General features: G+C 34.6%; 1 pseudogene; it reads right to left on the bottom strand.

The window, feature by feature from the left end:
* Nucleotides 1–23,815, bottom strand: LOC110039270 (annotated as a pseudogene).
* Nucleotides 23,816–25,251: the final 1,436 nt, after the last annotated feature.

The following is a 25,251-nucleotide window of genomic DNA, read 5'->3' as shown; positions in this document are numbered from 1 at the left end:
TAGACAAAATAATATGTAATTGAAGAATTGACTTCAATAATCTATTACTTTCATATATTGAAAAAAAAAAGAGTAAAGTTTAAGCCGATATTAGAGCTTAATTTCATGTCAATAAATAAACTAGAAAAGAAGAGAAATCAACAGCAAGCAAAATTAGAGTATGAATAAACATAATCCGTAAGGTTTCCAAAATGTTATGTAAATCACAATGGAGGATAGAAGAACGAAGAGACGGAAAATCCGAGGAAAAGCAGACCGCCGATGGTAGCTACGATGGTAGCTACGGTTCGCTGAAGAGATCTTGGATGCCAACATGCTCCCTCCCACGACGGCAACTGATGTACATACCGTGTGGCCTAATGTAGCACCTACAGCTACTCCTACAGCATTCTTATGAGTAGCCAGCTACATGAAATATATACTTGAATTAATGGCAAGCTATAAAATGAAATCACTTTTAGTTCAGGGATCACATTGATAAATAATAATAATGAAAAAAAATGCCAAATTATTACTTCGCTCAACGCATCTCTTTACACTATTTGCACATATCATGAATCAGCTATTCCCAACCCGGCTTGAATTTCATAACGCAGACGGGTAAATAAAAATGTTTAATTTGATAAAAAATCATGAAAATCAAACGGCAATGTTGAAATTTGAGAAAACATTGTAAACATAGGCCGAACTTGAGAATAAAAAGGCTAGATGAGATAGCACAAACAAGAACAAGCCCAGAAAAGGACGAGTGGGATACGAGAGCTTACAGCAATTGTGGTTATCTGGCTGCGATCCCCCCATTCCGCTAAAAATGTCAAAATGAAAGACTGCATGAACAGAAAAAAAACATAATAACAAACATTTTCAAGATTGTCATCATGGATACCGTTTCAAGGATTGATAGAATAATATTTGGGATGTCTACATAAAAAAGAGGCCGGTTTACACGTACAGAATAGCATGATAAACTAATAGGGAATTTCCAAGTCTAAAAATAAAAAAAGAGCATTTACATATATATACCACCCACTAATTATGTATTTACATCTCTAACACCTAATCTTTACTCTTAAATTTATAACACCCAATAGTTTCATCACACCAACAATATCACTAACGCAGTAGCTAACCAGGAAGCATTTACACGACGTTTGCTACAGTGCTACGGTGCTGCAACCCTACTACAGTATCATGGGACTGTTTTTCACCCAACCGGCCCAGACATGGGAGGGCCGACTGGCGCTCCCATGCTGGTATGGCCCCTCCTTACCATAGGGGGATTCCTAATTATCTAGGGCTTATATATGTGATTATGGTGTTCTATGTTTTCAGTTTTTTCATTTTTATGTTCAAGACAGCCATCGGCATCACGATTTCTCCATTCTAGGGCTGTATACAAAGGCGAGGGATGCTTCAGTTGTTCGTTCGAGATGTTCTTCTAAGAGATCATGTGGTGCTCCAGCTATAGCTTGTTCTCGAGTGGGTATTTATCTCCAACTTTTCCACCCCCCACATCCTTCCTTTCACTACCACCGTCATCTTTCCCTGTTGCAGCATGCCCCGCACAGCATATCTTCTTGAATTTCTGTAGTTCTGGCTGCCACCATCGCCTTCCCTTCCTTTTCGCTGTTGCTACTGTCCCAAGCCTTCCACTTCGCTTCCCCGCTCCCCTCCCTTAGCTACCACTGCCTAGAACCCTTCTTGCTATTGTTCGCTTGTTGTTCTAGCACACCTATCCTGCTGCAACTGCCCCAAACAGCAAGGTGTTGCTGCTTGGGGGTGGAAAAAATCAGAGATAAATACCCACTCATCTTTTCTTGTGGCAGCATGCCCCGCACAACATATCTTCTTGAATTTATGTAGTTCCGGCTGCCGCCATCGCCTTCCCCTCCTCTTCGCTATTGCTACTGTTCCAAGACTTCCGCTTCGCTCCCCCGCTCCCCCGCTCCCCCGCTCCCCTCCCTTTGCTACCACTGCCCAGAACCCCGTCTTGCTATTGTTCGCTTGTTGTTCTAGCACACCTATCCTAATGTCACTGCCCTTGCTACTGTCGGGCAGCCCCCCTAAGTATCTCCACCCAGAACCCCTTCTTGCTATTGTTCGCTTGTTATTCTAGCACACCTATCCTGCTGCCACTGCCCAAAACAGCAAGGTGTTGCTACTGTCGGGCAGCCCTTCCAAGTATCTCCAGGCGCCAATCCGCCCTCCCACACCTGCAACTGCCTCTAGAAGCTCACCCTGCTGTTGTTCCCTATCATCGACACGATCCGGAAGAGCCTATTTTTGCTTATTTTTTGTCTATTCCAGCCATTACCGGTTCGTTTCGCACAGGACAGAAAGTTGATGTGATGTTATCATTGATTTCCCGCTATCCCGCACCTTCCCCACCCAGGATCCATTTTTCCAAAGCTCGTAAGGTCCATCACCGCCACCAAAAATTTACCCTAGTCATGTGTTGTGTGTCGTGTTTGTTGTCATTTTCATTTCCGTTTGTGAGATTGTATTTCCCTATTTTGAATTCAGCAATAATATTTTATTTTTCTATTATTGTTTGGGTTAACGATTTCATTTGGTATCAGAGCTAGCCTAACCTTAATCCTATCATAGGATTTCTAGTATCCCCAAAACCCTTCCTTCTGTTGATTTTTTAAAACCACCACCCAAAAATTTCTCTCACCCCACATCACTCCTACGCACCTCTTTCTACCTATCAACGCATAAACCTTAATTACGCCACAGAAAAGATAATTGTCGGAGAATTGGATGAGTTGACATGTCACAATACTATTTATAAGAAATTCGCAAAGTGATGTCCAAGAACCATCTTTCTACTATGGATATCAGTAGTTATCAATCTTCTCTCGTCTTATTACAAAGATTACTATGATAGATGTCCAAGAACCATAATATCAAAGATTACTATTAATGTATTACAAAGATTACTATGAACGCATTACAAAGATGTCCAAGAACCATCTTTTTTCCAATTCATTTAGTTTCTTGAATACATAAGATATTAATCTTTCTATCAATCATAATATCAACTACTTCCATTAATTTACCATTGAGAGCACCTAAGTTATCAATCTCCTTAGTCTTTTCTCCAACTCATTTAGTTTCTTGAATACATAAGATATTAATCTTTAATCTTTTTAATCTTTCTATCAATCATAATATCAACTAATTCCATTAATTTACCATTGAGAGTACCTATATTCCAAGATCTTATCCTAATATTAAATTAATTAGTTTCATCGACTAACTTCTTTACCTGCATCCATTTGTAATGTGAAAACCCTTGTTTATTTGACACCACCCGGGCGCCAGTGTAACGGTCACGACCCTTGCACACTTATCACTATATTCAAGCTATACAGCACGCCACTTCGAGGGACGCCCTAGCAGTTACACAATGATAAAAAGAATTCATGTCATAATTTTTTTTGACAAGTTTTACGCTGGTTGTCGAATACCTAACGTAACCCTCATCTTTTCTTGCATAAAGTATTAGTAATAGCAAAATCATACGCTAAAGCAAGATCAAAAATGACTTTACTTTCTTCAATAGTCACTCCAAAATCACAGCCACCATGAATATTTCTGAAATCTTCTAACACTCTACCGACATGTCCATTTAAATCTCCAACAAAAATTCTTTATTCAAGAGGTATGGCAGTGTTGATGTTATATAATAACTGAAAGTAAATATAAATTGAATCGGCAATGTGGGACAACCATCCCTACAGTTAAACTTAAGATCGAAGTGGGGTGCAATTGGGAGTCTATCTTTCATTTTGAAAATTTGGAGAGCGAGAGAAAGAAAGACAAAATGTGAAAGAGTCGTGTCTTAGTCGAGCAAAAAAGAAAAAGGAAGGAGAGGAGTCCTGTGTTTCTATTGCTTGAGATTTGAAGTCATGCCCTCTTTGTGTGAAGAGAGGAGGCGAGCAAACTTCATGCATGAAGGAGGAGAACCAACCATGCCTTGAAGCGGAGCGAAGCCTTCGTGCAAAAGAAAGGGGAAGCCAAGCCTCACACGTGACATCGTTGTCACGTCGATCCCTAGCCGAAGGAAGAAATAGGAGGAGGCGAGGTAGATCTCAAGTTGCAAGAGGAGCCCGTGCCTTAGAGTGTCGGAAGAGATATTCACATAAAAGAAGAATAAGTCGAAAGAGGAGAAGAAAAGGCCGAAAAAGCAAGAAGGGATGCGGCTCTGTCGAGAGGAGGGGAAGCAAGAAAGGATGCGGCTCTGTCGAGAGGAGGGGAAGCAGACCACGCTCGAAGGAAGAAGGTACAAATCTCTAAGAGAATTGCGGTGCGAGCGGAAAGGGTTATCAACCAAAACATATAAGGTGAGTTTTAATACTCATTTTAATTAAGTTATTTAATTAAAATTTTATATATATTTAAGTTATTATTTGAATGTTAAATTTAAGTGTATTCAAGTTAGGATTGAACCAATTACGTCTCGAATTAGATGGGAGGGAGAAAAGGATGACGCAAACTTACTGTACGATGGAAGAAGAAAAATCATGGGCTTGAAGTGGAGAGCAGAAGCTCTAATTTGTGTGGCCGAAGACAAAGGTAAGTTAGGGGTTTTATAATGATAAGTATTTGAATTGAAATAATTTTTTACTTACAAAATGATAATAATAGGTTTAACTTAATTAGATATTAAAGGCGAAAGATTAGGTACTAAATCAAATGGACTTGTAAGGGGAAAAGAGTAATCTTGCGCACAAGAAAGCAAACGAAATCTTTCAAGGTAAGGATTTATGTACTTATTTTTATGTGTTCACTTTAATTACATATCATTAGATAGATTTTAAATTTTTACTAGTGCAATTAGTTGAGAATTTTTTATTCAAAAGTTATTTGGAAGAAAAATATTTAAATAAAATAGATATATTTAAGTCTTTCTTTTAAGATGGGATTCTTATAATTATATGAACATTTAACTGATATAAGTGATAATCAAGGAAGTTAATGGATAAACTTTTATAAAGGTCTTTTAAGACAAAGGCAAGTAATTATTTTTAGATGTATTAAATTAATGATAATTTAATAAATAATTTCTTTAATGCTTTAGATAGATATTTTTATAATTATGTCATATTGTGAGTTTGAGAATTAAAGGTAACGAAATGAGAAAATAAAAAAAATGATTATTATGCCTATAAATGAATTTAATTAAAGAAAATGAAACGTAAATGATTAAGTCAACTAAGATTACTCTCAGATGGTACTGACAAGGGATATAATGTACCCGTACACGATAAAGATAATGAAAATAGTTAAAATAAGTTTTTAGGTGCAAATTTTCCAAGGTATCTATGATACAATTTTGAGAATGCCTTCAGGTACGATAATATCCTAATATGAATTTTTAAAGAGGTTAAAAAAAACTTAACTTAAAATGAAAAGGGTTAAATTTAAAATGAAAACTTAAAGTTTCATTAAGTGATAAACTAAATTTCTTTTGTTTATTCATACATAGCATTTGCATATATATTTAATGCATATTAACATTGTAATTGTTCACTAAGTTGTAGTAATATTTATGTCTAAAAAAGAGAAGTTGTAGATTGATATGTCTGACAGAAAATATTTAGTTTACATGAGAAGAAATACAGCTGATAGATATTATGATAATAGTTTCTTTATATTGTTTATTTCTGGATAGTAATTTTTTGTTATATGCTAATTTGAGATGTTGCCTGCAGACTATGCAATTATTTTTGGATATTTAGATTTTTGTGTTGTATTTTGTGATTTTTTAGAGACTCTTATATTTATTAGATGTTCTGAAAATTTGTGGAAAGTAAATGAAATGTTTATATTGTACCTGATTTAGTTAATGCTAAGCTATCAGACCGAGTTGTGATACAATCACTTAGATTCAGGCGAGTTCATCAAGTGGCTTGGCTTCAGACTGTGAAACTTTTCATCGAGTACCAGAAGGTTCCACCGGACATAAAGGTGAAACTAGTCGCAAGCAAGTTAAAAAAGAGTGCATTCTTTTAATGGAAAAATTTGAACCATGTATGTTAACATTAGAGAAAAGACAATCACTACATGATCCATGATGACATAGAAGATATAGTGCAAGTACCAACCAGTTCACTACACATCGGATGTTCCGACTCCGGCTTCAAACGTGGAGGGATCACATCACCAAGCTACCACCACATCTTATAAGCAAGGTTCAACTTCATGATCTTACAGCCAAAATACCTCAAGGGGAACATCTAAGCCAACCTCGCCTGAGGATAAGCTGATTTAGAAGATCATGTGAAGCCAACCAGCATTTCCAAATTTTTCCTCGCCAAAAAGTACATCAACAGTCATAGATTTGGGCATATAGAATTAAATAGCTAAATTAGAAGAATAATCTCTTTCACATATCAGGGAGCAGTTAAAGAAATGAACAATTACATAGTAGACATTAAAGAAAGTGAGGACAAAAATGAGTGTCAACTACCAGCTAACAAGGAAGAGATGTCATCGATTCCAATTAAACCTAAAAGAGAGATTCCAGTTGGTTAATAGTATATTTTAGAAGGTAGTGAACCTTAGTTAATGGGCGTTAATGTAAAGTATGAGGTAGTAATGCCTCGAACTATTTTTTTGTCGGCATGGAAATGAGCATAAGCAAGGCTGACATTGAATGTCTGAACGAGCCAAAGAGTTGAGGAGAAGCTGATGCCAGGCATAGGGCAACCTCAAAAAATATATTTTCAGACTTTTCAGATATATAATCTACTCCCAGAATAGCACTTACTAAGGGAAGTCCAACATGTTAGAGATGAAATATTTTGCTCAACTTTTGGAAGGTTCTATGAAGTTATTTGGGTGGTAAATTTAACAGTGTGCCCATCGATAGATGATCGGACGGAATGGATGAACCAAAACATTTAAAATCACATTAGGATCTTTGGGGAAAAAGCACATCCTACAGTGGGATTCAAGTCTTTAGAGAAGAAGACAGAGGCATCTTCTGAGTGTTACACTTCAGTGTAGTCCATATTGCCATAGATTTAATTCTAGAGTTGACTCATCCAGGCATATAACTTCATAAAACCTTTCAAAAGTTGAGCAAAACTTTTCATCTCTGACATGTTGAACTTCCCTTAGTAAGGGTAAATTTAACAGTGCACCCATCGATAGATGTTCAGACATAATGGATGAACCACAACATTGAAAATCACAGTAGGATCTTTGGGGAAAAGCACATCCTATAGTGGAATTCAAGTCTTTTTAGAGAAGAAGACAGAGGCATCTCTTGAGCGGTTATACTTCAATGTAGTCCAACTTGCCTAGATTTTATTCTAGAGTTGACTCATCCAGTCAAAGTTGCTTATCATATAAATCTATTCAAGTAGAATTACTTTCTTGGAATTTGGCTCATGAAAACCTATGTCATTATGCAGCTCCAGCTCTAGTTATGCCAAAAATGGATGGATACTTATTTTATCAGGATGTGTTTTGGAATGATACCTACATGATTGACTTGTTGGGAGCTCGCAATATTTCTGCAACCTTCAATTGGGCTGACTTCACTACTATGAGGAGACAAAAGCTTTGAATGATGAGATTGAAGCTCACTCCATCCGGGGAGACTGGCACGGGAACTACTCATGAGGCATTTAAATGACGTATTCTACAGCGTGCTACTATATTGCGACATTAGCTCCAATACCGCGGAACTATTTTTCGCAATTCCTTCATCTGGACCAAATGGGTCAAGACTTGGGAGGTCTGACCGGTGCTACCAAGTTGGTTTGACGCCTCTTTTCTATAGGAGGATACAATTCTAGTTATCTAAGGCTTATACATGTGATTACAATGTTTTAGGATTTCAGCTTTAAGATGTTTCTATTCAGAATAGTCGCAGATGACCTGATTTCTCTCTTCTAGGGATGTATCCAAAGGCGAGTCGTCCTCTGGTTGCAGCACGTCCGAGGTGGTGATCTCCTTCCAAAGGATCAGATAGTGCTCTGGATGTAGCTCACTCATTCGAGAGTATTTATCTCTCACTTTTCCACTCCCCCCCCCCATCCTTCATTCGTTGTCGCCATCATTTTTCCTTGTTGGAGTCACCCCACAAAACATATATTGAGAAATTTCTATAGTTTCATCCATCACCTTCCCCTCCCTCCTCTTCAATGTCGTTGATGTCCCAGGCCTTCTGCTTCGCTCCTCCGCACCCCTCCTCTGCTACCGCCGTCCAGAACCACTTCTTGCTAATGTCTGCTAATTGTTCCAACACACCTGACCTACTGCCACTGCATCAAACAATAAAGTATCGTTGTTGATCAGTAACACCCCCACGACCCCTTTGTGTTTCTCTTCAGGATAGTTGTCGACGTCCTGGTTTTTCACTTCTAACGATGCATCCAAATGCGAGTCGTCCTCCAGCTGTAGCACGTTTGATGTGGTGATCTTCAAAAAAATCAAGTGGTGCCCCCCAATCCCTATTGCAGTCGCCCCACAAAACATATATTGATGAATTTCTGCAGTCATCGCCTTCCCCTCCCTCCTCTTCAATGTCGTTGATATCCTAGGTCTTCTGCTTCGCTCCTCCACACCCTTCACCTGCTACCGCCGCCCAGAACCCCTTCTTGCTTATGTCTGTCAATTGTTCCAACACACTTGACCTACTGCCACTACATCAAACAACAAGGTGTCGTTGTTGATGGGCAGCACCCCCACCCCTCCACGTCTCTCCAGACACCAATCCACCCTCCCACACTTGCTACCGCCCCAAGAAGCTCACCCCGCAGTTGTTCCCTCTCATCCGCGCGCCCCAAGAAAGCTTATTTTTGTTGAATTCCAGTTAGTTCCCGTCATTCCTGGAACGCTACCGCATAAAACACCAAGTTGATGTGGTCGTACCGCTGATTCCCCGCAATCCTGCACCTTTACCACATTGTCGCCCAGCTTTTCAAAGCCCCTAATGGCCACCGCCATCACCTGAGATTCACCTTAGTCGTGTGTTATTTATCGTGTCTGTTGTTATTTCTATTTTGGTTGTGAGATTATATTTTTCTATTTTGAATTGAACAATGATATTTGATTTTTCTATTGTTGATTGGGTGACTCTGATATTAATACTACTTAAACTTTTTCAAAAGTAAAATACACATTTTCATGCATAGGGCATATATGGAAAAATTGAAGTTTAGGTGTTAGATATGTAAATACATAGGAATTGAGTGGTATGTATGTAAATCTTCCTAAAAAAATGCCATATAGAAAAAAATAAAAAGAGCACAACACTGTATAAACATACCTCTAGGAAAATAGGCGTGCAAAATCTGGATAATAAACGACGATACACTGATTTTCCTTGCCCAGCTTCAAGCTTTTCTTCTACCTGTATTTTCCAAAGGATTCACACAACTGAGAGCACGTTGGAATTAAATTTTTAAGGAGAGATTGACCATAACATAAATGAAATATTCTGGCTTTTCATTAAATTTCAACGAGTTTTGCAACATTATATGTGCTCGTATGGCGTCGTGCTGATAATAGACTTCAATTGCTAAATAAACAATAAATTCATTACCACATTAAACCTCTTTGAAACTCTTTGTAGTTTATCTAAGGAAAAACACGGTTGCTTGAAAATGCATTTAGAAAACACGGTGGTTTACTATATTCTGGCTTGTAGTTGGATAAAATCAGACATCAAATATTTCATTTAAACCCAAAATACAACTTAAAAATTCTTTAAATATGATTTCATTTTCAAATACAACATTTATCAAATAAAATCATCATTTTATAAAACATATCTTTATAAAAAAAAGCAGCCAGAAGAGCCTAAATTACTTCATATCCAAAAAAAACACCCTTTTGGGGTTGATGAATAGTTCATTGAAAATCTATTAGATTTGTTATTTAACTTCACTCCAGTGGGCAACTATCATAAATTCAAACTTTCTTTTTTCGTTCATGAATTGCTGCTGCACGTCATCATTCAAATTCCTAGCACACAAATGTTATAGTTTCTTTTTAGCATAACCTAGAACTCTAATGTCGATGCTGGGAAACAGCATGTTTTGGAAAAGGTAACAGTAAGGTAGAATAAAAATAAAACAAAAACGCTCACATGCATTTATAAATAAAACTAACTATTACAAAAAAGTTCCCCCATGTATTTTTTAACATTTATTCGATAAAGTTCAAACAAATTTGTATGTTACTTTTAATGTACTTTTTCAAATTTAATTGAATGTTGGATACAATTTAATGATGCCAATCAAAAGATCAAAAAATTTTTAGAAAAATACCAAGTGTTACATATGGTCAGCTAGATGACAGTGAAATTGGAATACATAAAATCCAGCTCATGCCAAAAAGAGAAGTCATCTGACTACCACAAGAGTGAACTTTTTGATTTACATTATGTACCATAAAAAATTAAAGATTGAGATTTAAAATGAAGGCTTTAATGGATGATGAAGATCTCTTAATTTGTAATGGCATGCTATTAGAAGACGAATAATTTATAGAAGAAAATAAAGTTACATTAGACAATTTATAACAAATAGATCTCAATATTGATTTCTTTAAAGAAGATAGAAATAACACCAATAAGCATAACAAAAGACAGCAAGAAATTAACAGATAAAAGCTTCAACTAAATTTTGAATAATTGAAGTTATAGGCATCAATAGTCAACATTTTAATATTTAATTAATATTTGTAATGATTTTTATTGACTAGGAAAGCAAAAGATGATTACATCTATGATAACAGAAGATTGGGAGAATATTGAAACAATTGTGGATGAATGAGGCAATAGAAAATTTAATTTATTATGACAATGATTTTAATGAAGACACATTGAGTTATAGAAGTGCTAGAGACTTTTCAATTTAAAATTATCATCTTAGTAGCTTATTATGTTCTTACTTTAATGTAAGAATTGGAGAGAGAGAGAGAGGGAGAGAGACAGAGAGAGAGGGAGATAGAGACAGAGACAAAGAGACACTTATTTTATTAAATTATTATAATCTTATTTTGATATATTATCTTGATTTGATATTTGTACGACGTTTTTTACTTCATGATTCGACATTAGACTATTAATATATTAATTTTTATTTCAAACTTCGATATAAATATAATACTTATTATATTACTTAATTTATTGATCTTGAGACTTAAGACTTGTGTCTCATCTCAATACTCATGCAAAATTTTAGGCCTTATACCCATACAACAATCCCTAAGATGTTATATTAAAATGTCATGTACTAGATAAAATCTTTTATATAATATAATATTATAGAACCATGCGAAAATCATTGTAAAGCCAATATCATACCAATCACACCATTTATGGTTATGGATTTGATCACGCTTTTAATTCCATGCCGTTAAAAAGGCTAGTCAAAAGCAATCTTAAGAAAAGCCATCCATGATCCAAAGATCCCTGAGCTACCAAATCAAATGAGAGATTTGAACTACAATGACACTAACTTAACTCAAGATCTATCAACGTACTATTATAGAAAATAGCAAAAACTCTATGATTTACTTCTTGCATATCTTTTTAAGCTCATTCCACACCAACTCAACAAAGCTACACCTAAAGTATCAAAAAATTACAGGACTAGGAGCGCTATGTGCAACCATCCACCTATTTGAAAATTCTTAACTTGGATAAAGTGTAGATATCATGTGCTCTACCATGCTTGCGCTGTTCTACTGGGTAACTGCCAGTGTAGATATAAGCGTTGAATCAAAGAATAATAATATAAAAGACGGAACAATATCCATACGATCCACCTATATTAGATAAAGGTAAACAGTAACTATTTCAATTCAAGCAGATGAAGCTATAGACAATGGTTCAACATAGAAAAACCACTCAGTTTTACAAGAATTTCTTAGATGACTCATATATAAGCGCTTCAGAAACTTATAAGAGCAAGGGGAAAACCAAAGAACGAATTACTTGCGGGCATCCATGCTTAGAATTATAACATATTTTGCATTATTTTCTATAACTGAATAGGTATAGACCAAAATTATGATTTTTAAATAACTAAATAACGTGGGAATGAATTCTTATAACTTGCATTTCATGCACACGCGATTGAAAATAGATTGAAAAGAACAACAGTTGAAGAAAACTTCCAATGAAATCACCTATTAGTATAATTCTAAAAAGATGACCGAAAAAAAAAAAAAAATCTAGCAAGAAAATGTGTAACAATTACAGAAAAGCTATAAAACTTAAAATATGAAAGGCAGATTCACAAATAATTTATTTGATTCTAGTTGAAGCACGTACTTCTTCCATTTCCTTTTTCTGAGATGATTTAGAATCAGATCTCCATGCAATGTACAGAAGACGGAGTCCAAAGAACAAATAGAGCACTACATTAAAGTGGATATAACCATAGAGAACAATTAGACTGAAAAGCCATCAATAGCAACCATAAAGCAAAATCAACATCGCATATTTTAACCTGGTTATTAATAAAAGATACAGGCTGTAACAGTTGCACAACAGCATTAATTTTTTTTAGCTCAAACAACTTATTAATAATTGGCTATAACAGTAATATTCTAATAAAAAAATATGGCAGAATAACTTAGAATCGCAAAAAGTGTACAAGGAAAATCTTTAAAGTTACCAAAGAGGAGCAACTTTAAGATTCAAAAACTGTACAAATAACGACAGATATAATAGCAATATAATTGAGGTTATAAAACCAACAACGAGATTGCACTGCGCCGAGACTTCCAAAACTTCTCCCTGTTCGAATGACAGAATCAAGTTTTTCGTCTGTCCTTCTCTGTCTACCTACTCCTCTCATGTTATAGTCACGAATAGAGCTAATTGAGATGGAATAACAGGATCGCAGCCTAAGAAGACATCTGAGACTTCACGACTAGGGCTAGTAGTGAAAGAAACGGCGGAATCATTGTCTGAAAAGACCTTTGAAACTTTTTATTCTTTCCTATATCATGCGCACAGCTTCCATCCCGCATATAGCTGCAACTGGAACTAGTTGGACCAGCAACAAAGTGATTGTGGCATATAGAGACCTTCGAAACTCATATTTCATCTCTTCTGGTTGCTTGCTCTTCACGCTCGAAGAAAAATTGAGAACCAATCTCACCTCTCTCCCTGTATTCATGCAATTCAAGCTCTAACCGAAGCCAATAATTTATTTCCATATTTATAAGCTCAGTTTCACAAAATAAAGTGAAACCTGCGCCTCTCACAATTCATTCCCTGTTTTACTCCTTGTCTCTCACACGAAATCCCAAGCTGAGAACCTCTCTACTCCATATAGCCCCAAAAAAGAACCTTGCCTTTTCTAAATATAATATATTTTATAGATAGTATATATTATATATTATAAAAATTAGAGGTATAAAAGGAGGGAGAGGGAGAGTTGTATAGTAACCCAGTGGTCTATCGATCTTACTCCACCGTCATCATCGCCCCCTCCCAAACAAAGGTATAAATGCAAGGAAATTGTGTTCCCATCATTTTCATGCATGTTAAGCGAGCCCTACACTCAACTTATCGACCAGTGGATTAGAAGTCCTCACTACAGCAGTAGTGTCTCACGACACTGATCAGTGCGCCTTATTGACAGTTGAGCAGGCCAGACACCTCTGATGCAGCCCCCTAAACAAGCACAACGTCGAGAGACTAGCAAAATTTCAAATGAATTTGGACTTGCAAATGCTTTTAAGAAATTGAATTATTTATACTTTGAAATGATATAAAAATGGAAACAAATGGAAACATATATTGTGAATTAAGATTCTTGGATTTGATTATATTTGAAAGTGATCCAATAAAAATCTAAGCTTTAATGTAAATAAATCTTTATGTGATCTGTTTAAATATATATAAATTGAGGTTAAGCTTGATTGAGACTAAACTTAAGGGCTGACAATTTGACTTAAATAAGAAATATCATAAATTAGGGCTAAACTTTAGACATAAATATCATGTTTAAATGTTAAAACACAAACTTAATGTCTTTTCGCCACGGAATTCACATTATAAATGCCAGCGAATAGAAGGCAACTCTTTTAAAGTTCAAAATATAGCTTTGCTTGTGAGCCAAAAAATCAATATCTAAGTAAAATTCTATTATTTCAATAGATTTCAAATTTTACGAAATTTAATGATATATTATAGTTCAATGACCTACCTTAAAAAATTGTGAAAAGACGTGTTTATTAAACGGTCCAAATGCTTTTAAACCATCTAAAAGACAGTATTGGTGTAACTAGCAAAATTTTGATGATTTAATGCCTTTCACTTGAATTTAAAGATATTTCATAACTGTAATATTTTGTTTCAAAATGTATGTGTGATGCATGTGCATTAGCAGAATCAGTCTGTATGTGTTCCAACCAATATATGAAATGTCTAAATAAATGGTATAAGAATGTTGAGTGGGTTAAGGTTAAATATTCACTCAAATAATTTGGTTTTGAAAAGGATATGCAATTCCTTCAAAAAATCTATGATTATTATAAATTATGGAACTCTCATGTTAAAACAAAATTCAGGATAATCAAACTATGCACGCTCTTCGCTTTGATTATAAGGCGGAATTATAAGTCTCACTCAATATCATGACACGGTCCGGAGTTTGAAATTATCAAAGGCAGAAACAGATGGAGGAAATTAATATTTTTTATATTTATTTTCTATAACTAACATTTAAAGAGCAACTAAAGAAAGTAAATTAAAGAAGTACCGTTAAATTTACCTCTATAAATATTTTATTTTCTATTGTTCATATTTTAATCAAATAATTTAAACATGAAATGATAATTTAAAAATAACAGTAAGCTAACTATAACTAGTAAATACTCGTACTTTTATGTTATAGTAACACAAATAGAAGAAAATAATATGCATGCCAGTTTAAACTTTATGTAAATCAATCTAAAAGCATTTGAAGGTTTGTGTTGTCTAATATGATCATTCAATGAAATTTTAAACATTCACTATGTCTTACTGTATTTCTTATCTATCAATATATATTAATCTATATACAACCATCACAGAAACATTATCAACAAACTTATACCAGTTAAGATACTTAAATATCAATATCATTTTTCAATTACATGTACGGGTATCATAGTATTCCTCCGTTAGTACCATAATGGGACGACTTCATCATAACCAAGTATTTTACATGCATGCAATCAAAATAGTAATTCTCATTCTCATTTTTTTCATAACAGTCATAATATAATATCTTGAATTATGCATTTGTTGAACATATAGAAACATCAATAACATATAACTCAATATGATCAAATAAACTGAAAGAGTAGATAAATCATTTTGATTTTAGTTTTAGAATATAAAATATAGCTAAACAATAAAAATAGTATATCAGATTTAGAAGAAACTAAGTACTACTATAATTTAAAAGTACAAACACTCACCTTGCTTTCAGATGATCTTTATTTGTTTTAGTTCTAAAATCTCTTATAAAATAGAATACTTATCATCAATTATAAAATATTATTATTAGTAAATTAATTAAATGATTTATCATTATTTAGAATTGAAATATTTAATTCCCAACATTTTATGAAATTTGATATTAATATGTATCTATTTAAATCCACCATTTAATTTATGTAGCATAATTTTATCACTACAATTTAATATGCTAATTTGACATAATTTAGGATTAAATTATTGAGGATAAATAATCTATATTATCATCAAAGTTTAATATTAATTTATTTAAAAGTAAACTAACTCCTAATTTAAGTTTTACCTGAATAAATTATTTGATCTACTGACTAGCAAGCGCACATCTCCCTCGCAAGCGTAAACAAGCCCAAAGTCCTTGCCAATCTTCCAAACCTAATTTAAAATAAATTTCATATTAACATTATCTTAGAATTAAGTGTTTAATCATAAATTAGATGCATAATTGAAATTTATCTCAATTCCTCTTATTGTAAGGTTAACAATTCCTTTAGAATCTTCTTTAATCCCTCATTTACTGTTGTTAATTATTCCTTTCTGCTTTACAATTTAGATTAACATAACAAAATCCATATAACTTCTTTATATGCAATTCAGTTAATGTAATTAAAAATCTAAATAGCATTGTTCCTTAACATTTACCTCAGTTATCTTGATCTCTTTCACAAATATTCTCGTCCATCTTCCTCAAAATTCGAGATTTAATAGCTTCGATCTTGATTTCAAATGCATTTAAATTTAAAATTTAAATAATAAACTTAAATATATATAAACATTTTGTTGAATAACTTAAAATAAAATATTAAAAATTACCCTTAATATATCAATCGAAAGCCCTTAAGTGCACTAGAGCTCTTCATCTGCACGCAAGATCCGACTCCTACGGCAAGCACGAGAGCTCCTCTTCCTCTATTAGGGCTCGAGCCTTCGTCTTTCCTTCGCACTGGAGCCGCTCAATGCTTCTTCCTCATTGAGAGCTTCTTCTCGAAAATCAGTGATCTCTCGTAGGTCGTAGCGTCGTCTCCCCCTTCTTCATTCTCCTTCCCTCACATGATCGTCAAATGGCTTTTGCCCAAGAGATGAGATTGAAAAGGACGACCTATGTGCAAGTGTTCAAGCTCATCTATCGCTATTTCTTCTTCCTCCTTCACTCGAATGAGTGGCTTCTTCTCCTCTGATACTTCTCCAACTTCTTCCTTCGCACGTTCGGTAGAATGAAACAAGAGAAAGTATTCATCATTTTGATTCCTGAGCGACGGTCTCGTTTGAACTACAACAATATCATTTATTTATTTATTTATTTATTTTAAATCCAGTCATTACACTCAGCCGGTTTAATCATCTCTTCATAAGGACTGGAGTTAACAAGACTAATAGTTTCTATAACGTTCAAATCACAAATATAACAATTTGTAAATCTAAATCACCTAATTCAGTCCTCCTTATAAAGACTAGAGTAGAAAAGTCCAATATTTTCTAGATATTCATATTTCAAAAAAATTTCAATCACAAATGTTCAAATGTTCAAATTAAATCTTTGATGATAGACGAGTTGACAGAAGATTTCAACCGCGAGGGAGGTATATTTTCAAAATTAAGTTTAAAGCAATTTCAAAGTTAAGTTCAAATAATATATATATATATATATATACCAATCATTTGTAAGCAAGACAATTGATGATGTTCAAATTCAATCATATATAAATATTAAACTTGATCCTTTACAAACAAGAAATAAAGTAGACAGGGTTCAAATCAAACAATCAAATCCCTAATGATGACTAATTTCATAGAAAAATTTAACAGGATGGGTTTATTTTAAAAAATTAGATGAATTCAAATAATATAATTCATGAACCTGACATTCTATAAACATGATAGAGTTGACAAGTTTCATATTAAATCATGTGTCAATATTAAGCATGATCAATGTAAAGTCGATAGGGTTCAAATCAAGCAATCAAATCCTCAATGTGGTCGAGTTGACTGAAAATATCAACCAGAGGAGTCCTTTTTTAAATTAAGTTTTCAAAATAGCAAATCAAGACATTCAAATTAAAATAAAATACTTAAAATCCTAAAACAAAAAAATCAAAATATTCTAAGTTAAAATCAATCATTTAAAACTTAATGCCAATTTCATCAAACCTTCGCAATAGTTTGTCAAAAGTGATAATTTTTTTATTTGACTTCAGCTCACAAAGGGAGTGTCGCATTAAGTGTTCACTATATTCAATTCAAAACAAATCCAGGCTAGTAAATATGTGACCCAAGTCATCTATCCGCGTGGCTTGGCTCAAATGCTCCACAAAAAATAGCAATTACAACTAGAGCTCTCTGACCAAGTGATTATTATTATCAAATGACATCATTATATTATGATCATGGCAATAGAATATATGTTCCCTAACGATTTCTATGTTCTGAGTTGTGCACCATAAGAGTACAAATGATTGGCATAAAGTATATGTTAACTAAAGTCGACCTAAATTAATCCCCTTAGACAAACATCTACCCCAAATCTACAAGGGTCCATTGGATGACACAACCCATGATTGGTGGCAAGAATCTTCTAGTTAAATTGGGTCAACTACCTCCTCTGACTGAGTAAATAATCAAACACGATGGCTTGGGATAACGGAACCATGGAATCTTCATTGGATTTTTCATCACTTCTTCTACCATCTACTTTAAGCTCAAAGTGATAAATGTTATATTGTACGCCGATTATTTAGTGTTAAATGACTAACATTAATCGAAAGTGCTCTTTTATAATTAAGAGGAGCAATTAACCATAAAGACTTGTGCCTATAGGAAATCTCGAATTTCGGACTAAAAAGTCCTCGCAAAATGAGGGCAAAATCTCTAGATAGTGCCTACCTACAATTTAATCTATCTTCTAAAAATTTGACCCGGAACAAAAAAAGCTATCAACAACGAAAGTCTAGGGCATCGAATTTTTTGAGCCCATAACACATGAGACACAGTAGGGAGAGGTGATGAAAGCATCAGTTTGGGGCATAGCGGAAGACGAAAGATGGGAATTTTAGAGGTTTTTGTACGTTGTGATCCCATTGTTAGTTTTTAGTTGGTTCCAATCGCGATTGTATCACGAGAATTGGCATGTAAGAGTTTTGGCAAGGGCTTCAGGTTGGATCACATGAGACAGAGTAAACAAACTAGGATGATCTTGTCATTGCGTTCTTAGCGACTCTAGTTGCAATTGTATCACGTCGAAGGGGATTCGACTAGAGTGAATTGCAAAGAGGAATCGGATCATGAGGTTTCATGAGGCATCATGAGCAGGATTGAGAGGATGGGGCTAGCTTTGATCCAGTGGTCTGGTCCTGTGAAGGCTCTGGTGAAGAGGAGAAAGAGGAGCTAACTTTGATCCAACAATTTGGTACTGTTAAGGCTCTAGCAAAGAGGAGAAAGAGGGGCAAGTTCATCTTTGTCATGCGAAACTAAGAAGAAAATGAGGGTTCCTGCGAAGGTTTTCGAGCAAAGAGAAGTGAAGATGGAGAGGGATTTTCGATTTTAGTGTCATTTTTTTGTCTCATGTGCGGCTTTTGTGGTTTGAATAGCAGACGACGAGGAGCGAGATGAGTTATCGCATCCTAGGGCAGAAGCGGGTAGAATTTTAATTTTTTTTCAATTTTTATGGTCAACAAAGATTTATTTATTTATTTATTTATTTATTTATTTATTTATTTTTGCACTAAAAATGGGTATCTTAACTAGCCTAAGAGTGAAAGCATAGTGCCTCAAACTTTTTCCCATGATTTCTTGCATAAAACTCCAATTCTTAGTCATGAAACTAATGGATACAACAACAAGCCTTTATCCCACTAAGTGTGTTGGCTATATGAATCTTTTTTCTCCATTGTGTCTCATTGAGTGTCATATTTTCATTTAATTCTAATAGATTAAGATCAATTTTTATACAAAATTATGAATGGAAAAAAATTCTTGATTTTTTTAGCAGATCAACAATCAAAGCAAACATGTTGATGCAAAGCCAACAACCAACCAAAGCAAGGTTTGGGCAAGTAGGTTCAAAAGGTATGAGGATATTTTCATCAGACCCATTTTTGAATGATATTAATGAAGAGGTTTATATGACTCTCATTGCTCTTTATGAATAACCATCAATAATATATCAAGTATTCCTATATAGCCCTCGAACAAGAATATAAATAGTTGTTCCCATCAATTTATTCAAAGTATGAGTTTTAGATTTTGACTGTGAACTAAAAGAATTTTGGATCACCAACTTAGAGAAGAATTTTGACTTTTTTCTAATAATTTTTAAGCTATATCTAGGAGCTATTTTTTTGTGACAACTGCGCAACCAAGTTACTTCTTTGATCAACTCATATTATTTAGCTTCCTTTGTCGATAAACATGTGCCCATTCAACTACCTTTCACAGATCAATCACAACTAGTCTACTCATTAGCTAAATTAGCTATTGCACATTTAACCTCCTTTGATTAAACAACTTTGTCCATATGATCTCGTTCACCTGATAAGCTATAATACATTATGTCGCATTTGTCCAACCAACTCTTGCTTATTTGATGTCCACTCAAATAACTCCCACTCATTTAATCTCCTTCACCCAACCAACTCTTGCATGTTCGGTCTCCTTTTGCTTACCTCGCAAATTTCCTCCTTTTAACCTAATTTTTTGCTTTTTTTGTCATCAAGCTTATTCTATTCTAGGCTTCTCTCATTTGACTGAAAGTAAAAGCATGGTGCCTAAAAATTTTTCCCATGATTTCTTGCGTAAAATTCCAATTCTTAGTCATGAGAATTATGGATGGAAAACATATTTATGGCTTTTTTTCAAAGGATCAACAATCGAAGCAAATATGTCGAATGCAAGGCCAACAATCAACCAAAGCAAGGTTTGGGCAAGTAGATTCGAAAGACACGAGAACATTTCATCAAATCCAATCTAGAATGATATTGATAAAGAGATTTATATGACTCTCATTGCTCTTTACGAATGGGCATCAATAATATTTCAATTATTCCAATATAGCCCTCAAACAAGGATATATATAGTCATTCTCATCAATTTATTCAATGAGTTTTAGATTTTGACCGTAAGATATAAGAATTTGGGGATCACCAATTTGAAAAAGCATTTTGACTTTTCCTAATAATTTTTAAGCTATATCTAGGAGCTATTTTTTTGTGACAATTGCTCAATTAAGTTACTTCTTTGATCAACTCATATTTTCTAGCTTCTTTTATCAATAGACTCATCCTCATTCAACTACCTTTGACAAATCAATTACAACTAGTCAACTCATTAGGTAAATTAGCTATTGCCAATTTAGCCTCCTTCGAATAAACAACTTTGTCCATGTGATCTCGTTCACATGATAAGCTCGAATCCATTATTTCACCTTTGCCAACAAACTCTTGCTTATTTGATCTCTACTCAAATAACTCCCACTCATTTAATCTCCTTCACCCAACCAACTCTTACATGTCCAATCTCCTCCTTACCTACCCAATTTCCTTCTTTTAACCTATTGTCATCAAGCCCATTCCTATCTAGTATTCTCTCATTTGGCTCCTCGTTCAATCTAAATGGCCCAATTGGCTCCTGCTCATTCAAGCCCTCTTCGTCTCTAGAACTCCTTGAGGGTACTAGAACATTGAAAACCAATATGCCGTTTTCCTCATGCTTAGCCTGAGGACTGAGGCTTGTTGGCTCCAGTATAAGCCAAAAAAGGGCCATTTAACCTTCTTTAGTTAGTCTAACACCTTCAACTGATCTTAGCAAAACCACTATAGTCCCATATGACTCGAGATAGCTCTATATAGACCCCCATTGGTATAACATGATCCCAAAAGATGTGATGTGGTCACGGTTGCCCTAGATGCCACAGTTAATTCAATTATGGTTATGACGGACTCAATTTCCAACTACTAGCACAACATTTTTATGACTCATTCCACAAGAACTTAGATAACTTGGTTGGTCCCTGGATGGAGTATATAGCCTTGGTTGATACATTCTAGTCCCAATTGATTTATGTGGTTTTTAGTAACCCATTAACAAGCCTAATCAGCCCAGAAAGGCCTTAGTTGACTAAACTTGGTCGTCAACATATTATATTGGCATGTCAAATAATGATAAAACATAAACGATATAAAACATCATTATATTAAGATAATGGAATTGAAAGAAGTAGTATAAGAAAATCCAGATGTGTCATATAAAAAAACAAAAGGGAATTTCATGTAACTAGAAAATGCATGTGCTCCATGATGTACACAAATTGATGACCTGGCATGAGGTAATAGATAAGTAATGGACTGATTGTAAACTCTCTCTCAGAAGATAAGAGAAGCAATAATAAAAATGAATCGAGGATCACTATATAAGCAAACTTCAATTTAACATCCTATCTTACTGAATGAAGTGACATTTCAAGGAAACACTTGTCAACTCTATAATTAAATGGCATCATGGTTTTCACTAGAGATAGCTTTACAGAGTTTAATAAGGTAAGAATTCGGCATGTGCTGCTAAATGAAAGGAAATATAATTAATAAAATTTTGATTAAGTGAAAGTAGAAACCAATCAATTGAAATACTCAATTTTCTTCAACATTCAAAAGCAATTACCTGCAAAATTACTATGAGCAATTTATGAAACAAAATGAATAAAATAGTACCAGTAGCAGCATTGTTGGTATGCTTTCTTGATATCAAGTTTGGCACGATCCTACCAAGTCCTGTTGACAAAACCTAACAGCAGAAAGTAGACGTTGATTTCATTCAATCAACAATGATTATCCTAATCAAAAGTTTTATGGACAATAAATTATCAAGCATATCATCTTTAAAAAAATAAAAATAAACGAATAGCTTTATGCCAATGCAACTAAAAATGGCACAAGTACAAGATTGAATTTAGTCTAATTTTGAAGACATCACAGTGAAAACTACAAATTTAGAAACAACTAAAAAAAGCAAAGAAGTCTGTACGCTTATAGGTACATTGGAGAAGGAGAAGGAACAACAAAGAATTGGTACAATTCCTTGGGCAAATTGGAACCGCATTAAAAGCTGAGTGTGTTACCGTCATCACAATAAGAGCACTGAGCGCACCAGACAGGACTATTGACTTTGGATGCCGCATTGCCATGAGAGCTGCTATAATAAATGTCTCATCACCGATCTAGTAAAATAACAAACAATTCCCAAAGAAAGAAATGAGATCTCACTCACAAGTAACAACTAAACAGCAGAGACTCCATTTTTTTCCAATAAATTCAATCTACAACGATTCACCATTAAAATACTGCAACACAAGCAATCTAACCTCACTGACGAGTATCATGGATAGACTAGCAAAGAAGGCATCAAAAAGTCCCACGCCATCTTGGCCTACTGGAAGTTCAACACCTAGACTTTTGCCATCTCTTTTGACTGAGCTCAGAAACATCTGCATTTGAAATCACGTACGTATAACAAAACTAAAACAAAAAACTTAAAATAATGACGCAAATAATTAAATGTAACCTCATCATTAAATCGGATACTCAAAAGACAAAAGCAAGACAAAAGGTCAATTTTACAAAAAAGGAAATCTCTTTACTTTGGTACGGCGATCTAAGGGCATTACAGACGCATTCTCGTCACTCCCCACTCTTGCTTCCTGAAAGTAACCAGAACAGGATGAACCAAATCCTAATAACGAAAGACAGACACTACAATTAACCCAACGAACCAAGCAAAAAAAAAAAAAAAGGAACAAGAAGCTAACCTGAGCTAAGGCAAACGCGGATAGGAAAAGAAGTAATAAGATAACGAAAAGACCACGTTTATTGGCCCACAGATCCATGGTGAGGAACGTCTTACACGGGTACACCGTAGCCTCAGATCTGAATCACTCGAACCCTATCACGAACGACAGAAGATGAACGGAAACGGGTATCCCGTTTCTACAAAGTATAATACCAAGTTCAGCAAGAGATTAGATCTCGGTCTGGAGAGATCTTCAAGAAAAAAAAAACAAGAAACTCTTGCTGACCGAAAGAACAAAAAGATCTAAAGCCCGGACACAGAGACACGGGCGCAGAGCAGAAACACGCCGCCAAGCCCGCCGCCCCTTCCCCCTCCCGCTATTATAGCAATCTAGCAGGAGGGCATTGGCCGGCTTCGGGAAGGATGAGCATCTTACAACGGGAGAATATTTATACTACACGAAAATCGGTCATGGTTTAATTCACTGGCGCTGTGCAGGCCTACCTTACGTTTGGGTAACGTCTGGGTGAGCGGAAAGTAGCCGAAGATCCTATTAAGCGGAATCTGGAATCAAGGGAGTTTTTTTTCTTGGTGCTTTATTGATTTCCAATGGTTCATTTGCGGTCAATGCTATCTATTTAATTTGGATGGATGTATAAAGGTCAAGGAAGAGAGGAAAAAACATTACTGATGCATCAGTATTCTATTGAGGAGGTGTCACGTGGCATTATGGTCGAACATTATATACATGGCACCTCCTCATTGGAGTACTGATGCTGAGGTAATATTTTTTAGGGAGAGAGTAGCAAAAAAAAATCGTAGCTTTCTATTCCGGGCTTTAGAAAAATTTATTTGTAATTAAAAAATTAGGATAAATAAAAAAAAAATGATGAAGTTATTCTTAGATTTGGATGTTTTATAGATGTCAAATTAAAACAATAGCCAATTTAAGCCAGTTGATGAAATTAGTAAGATTAATATGACTTTGGTAACTCCAAGGATGATATAAGGTTTTTTCACATTTTCTAAAAATTGGGTATAATTTAATTTCATATTATTCTCAGAAAGAAAAATTAACTGATGGTAGTTTTTTTGAAATCGGTTTATTTTATTTTTACATCTTTTTTATTGCCTGTGAATATAAACACATTTTGGGTCAAAAATTCCGAGTATCAAATTCATATTTGAAAAATAAGACAAATAATTAATACTGAGCAATTTTGTTGATTGAGAGGTATGTTAAATAAATACAAAATTGTTTGAGCCAAGTTCAAATTAACTTGGTCAATGATGAGACATTGAAATGTACTTCACAACCATAATAAAAAAATCAAAGTAGCGTTTTTTTTTCAAAAATCAAGTGGACTAATGAAACTTTAAATTAGTGTGTAATTAAAATTTTGTTTTATAAGAAAATTAGTACATAAACAAAAATTATAGAAATAACAAACTTGCATGTATATCAAAAAAACTTTGTGACTAGCGGAACATGGGGTTGTCCCAGATATGTGACACTGACAAGCATTCTTGAGGCATATTTGAGGAAGTTGTGAGCCTACATAAGACGACAACCTTTGTCATTTCGCCTTAACGCTGCTAAGATCCCAATTCGCACCAACTTGAATAAAGGTTGGGATCTCTTCGGCTCATCTCGTCCTCTTACAGCAACATAGGCTACACTTATAGGAAATTATGTATGATGAGTTAATATCAACCATTAGTTCTGATATAGGTAAAGAGGATTCATTTTTAGGACATGCCTTGTTAAGATCTCGAAAGTCTAGGCACAAGCAAATATATCCTTTTTTCTTCTTAACCGGTAAAACACTGGCTAATCAGAAGGGACACTTTTCTTCTTAGATAAAGCTAGCCTCGATCAACTTCTTTACTTTCATGATTACTTGTTGTCTAATCTCCACTCTTATTTGTTGAGGCACTATAAGAATTAAGCATAATTGCGTCGGACATATCAG

The sequence above is a fragment of the Phalaenopsis equestris genome, unplaced genomic scaffold (genome assembly GCF_001263595.1).
Source record: "Phalaenopsis equestris unplaced genomic scaffold, ASM126359v1 Scaffold236085, whole genome shotgun sequence".
NCBI lineage: Eukaryota > Viridiplantae > Streptophyta > Magnoliopsida > Asparagales > Orchidaceae > Phalaenopsis > Phalaenopsis equestris.
The sequence above is the reverse complement of the archived record's forward strand: the minus strand, read 5'-3'. Positions and strand labels throughout refer to the sequence as shown.